Source organism: Propithecus coquereli, unplaced genomic scaffold (assembly GCF_000956105.1).
Source record: "Propithecus coquereli isolate 6110/MARCELLA unplaced genomic scaffold, Pcoq_1.0 Scaffold436, whole genome shotgun sequence".
NCBI lineage: Eukaryota > Metazoa > Chordata > Mammalia > Primates > Indriidae > Propithecus > Propithecus coquereli.
Window position 1 is genome coordinate 1013590 of NW_012150130.1, and position 2507 is coordinate 1016096.

At 41.6% G+C, this 2507-nt stretch overlaps 1 protein-coding gene across 1 annotated transcript in view; it reads right to left on the minus strand.

Annotated features, from left to right (window-relative positions):
* ITFG1 (integrin alpha FG-GAP repeat containing 1) overlaps positions 1–2507 on the minus strand; it is a 323849-nt gene that overhangs the window by 213847 nt on the left and 107495 nt on the right. The gene's annotated exons all lie outside the window — the stretch shown is intronic.

Sequence of the window (2507 nt, forward strand, 5' to 3'; positions counted from 1 at the left end):
GCCACTGACAGGGGAAACCTGCCATTTTCTGCTTGAAGTCCAACCACAGTGCCATGTTGTGGCAGGTAGTTTTTCATGGATTGTCCATGCTTCAGCCTGCAAGTCTGAATATATAATGTTAAAACTGTCATATTTTTAACATTAAAAAATGATCAGGAAACAATATACAATGACTATTATATGCCCATATCTTGATTCATGTAAAGCTGTGGTTCTCAAATGGGATAATTTTATCCCCTAAGGAACATCTGGCAATGTCTAGACATTTTTGATAGTCACAATTGAGGGGTGGTTACTAGCATCTAGTGAGTGAAGGCCAGGGACACTGCTAAATTGCTACAATGCACAGGACAGCTCTCCACAGAAAGAATTATCTGGCCCAAAGTGGCGACAGCACCGCAGTTGAAAAATTCTGACATTAAGGGGTGTCCAACGGTCTGGTTTGTCATTCTTAACTCTTTTTCTTCACGACACTTATCTACTCTCTTCCTTTAGTTCTAGTTCTATGTTTCCAACCACTTCCCTTTGCATGTGTCTATTTTAAAATAATTTTTTTCCTGCCTAAAATTAGATATTTCTTTTGTCTTTTATTGGTCACCAGAACAAAACACGAGTTAGCACAGTGTTAATGGTCATCTTGTCTTCTCATATCTACTCCTTCTTGTCCATTCCCAAAATTTTACTTCTTTAATCATTCACCTCTTTCCTAGGTTATTGTAAATTCTACCTAATTTATCTCCCCACCTCCAGATTTTCCATGCCAACCTATCTGATATACAGCAGCTAGATTAACTGCAATAATGAAATCTCTATTCATCTTACTCTCAGTCCTAAAACACTTAATAGCTTCTCAATAGATTTTTAAAAGATTAGATTACTTTGTTTATAAGTCAAGGTCTTTGCTGATCTTGTCTAAACCAATTTTTCTAATCTTACATTCCAATATCTATTTCATGTTCTGGTCTAAACCAGCCACTTTCTACTCTCTCAGTGTGTCCCGTTCCCCATGCTCGTCCTTGCCTGCGTCTTTCCCCTCCTTTCTCACTTCCAGTCACTAAAATCCTGCTCATCTGTACTATCGATTTCAAATGTTGTAACTTTTTTGAAGCCTTCATTGATAATCCTGCAAACGGACAGAAGTAACTGCTCTGCCTTTTAACTCCTGTAGCCTGAGGTTTGCATCTCTCATCCTGCCAGCCAGAGTCACCCACATGCCCATCTTAGCCCTCCTCCTGGCCTCCAAGCTCTACTCACTTCTGTGTCTCCCAGGGAACTACCATGCGGCTGTGCACATAGCTGACACTCTAAAAAGATTTGCTGCAGCTCTTATTCTTCCACTAGCTGATATAGTTGTACAGGTTTTGAGTTCTTTTTGTTTAATTAGCATGTTACTGCAAAGTATCTGCCCAATCTCTAAATGAAAATGGTCATCCACTTTATGAAAGCCACACTTTATCTGAATTAGTTAAAATTTATTTTTTTCTTGAGACAGGGTCTTGCGCTGTTGCCCAGGCTCAAATGCTAATTACCTCTGAGTCTACATTTCCTTAATTTGTACTAATGACTAACTTACCGTTAACATGGGCCCTGACAAAGATTATGTCTTTGATCAAACTTTCCTTAGGCTCCTCTGAGACCTCTGCTTGACTAAGCCCAACGATTACCCTACCCTTTTAGTAATATCCTATCTCCTGACTACCACCCTGCTCCTTGACTATAAAGTCCCAATTTTCCTTGTTGTATTTGGAGTTGAGCCCAATCTCTTCCCTACTACAAAAACTCATTGTAGTAGTACCCGTGAACAAAATCTGCCTTGCCATCTTTAACAAGTGTTTGAATAATTTTTTCATTAACAGTTACTCACTGACCTATCTGCTTTATTGCAAGAACACCCCTTAGTCCCTACTGTCAGACCTGCAGTCCCTAATGCCCGGCTGCAGACCAGTACTGGTCCACGGCCTGGTAGGAGCCCAGCGGCACAGCAGGAGGTGAGCGGCAGGAGAGTGAGCGAAGCTTCGTCTGCTCCCCATCCCTCGCATCACCGCTGAGCTCCGCCTCCTGTCAGATCAGCGGTGGCATCAGATTCTCACAGGAGCGAGAACCCTACTATAAACTGTACCCTGCTGTAAACTGCAGGTGCCAGGGATCTAGGCTGTGGCTCCTATGAGAATTGAATGTCTGATGAGTGAGGTGGAGCTGAGGCGGTGATGCTAGTGTTGGGGAGCAGCTGAAATACAGATCATCATTAGCAGAGAGGTTTGACTGCACAATAAATGTAATGTGCTTGAATCATCCAGAAACCATCCCCCTGCCCGCATCCCCCCACCGCTCTGTGGAAAAATTCTCTTCCATGAAACCGGTCCCTGATGCCAAAAAGGTTGGGGACTGATGCAATAGATAATTTATTAATTTTCTTTAATGAAAACAATAAAAGAAAAAGGTCCTAATCAAATCCATTCTCTTCATGAAGATTTTTCTCCTATGAAGTTGCTTCACTTTATTACCTT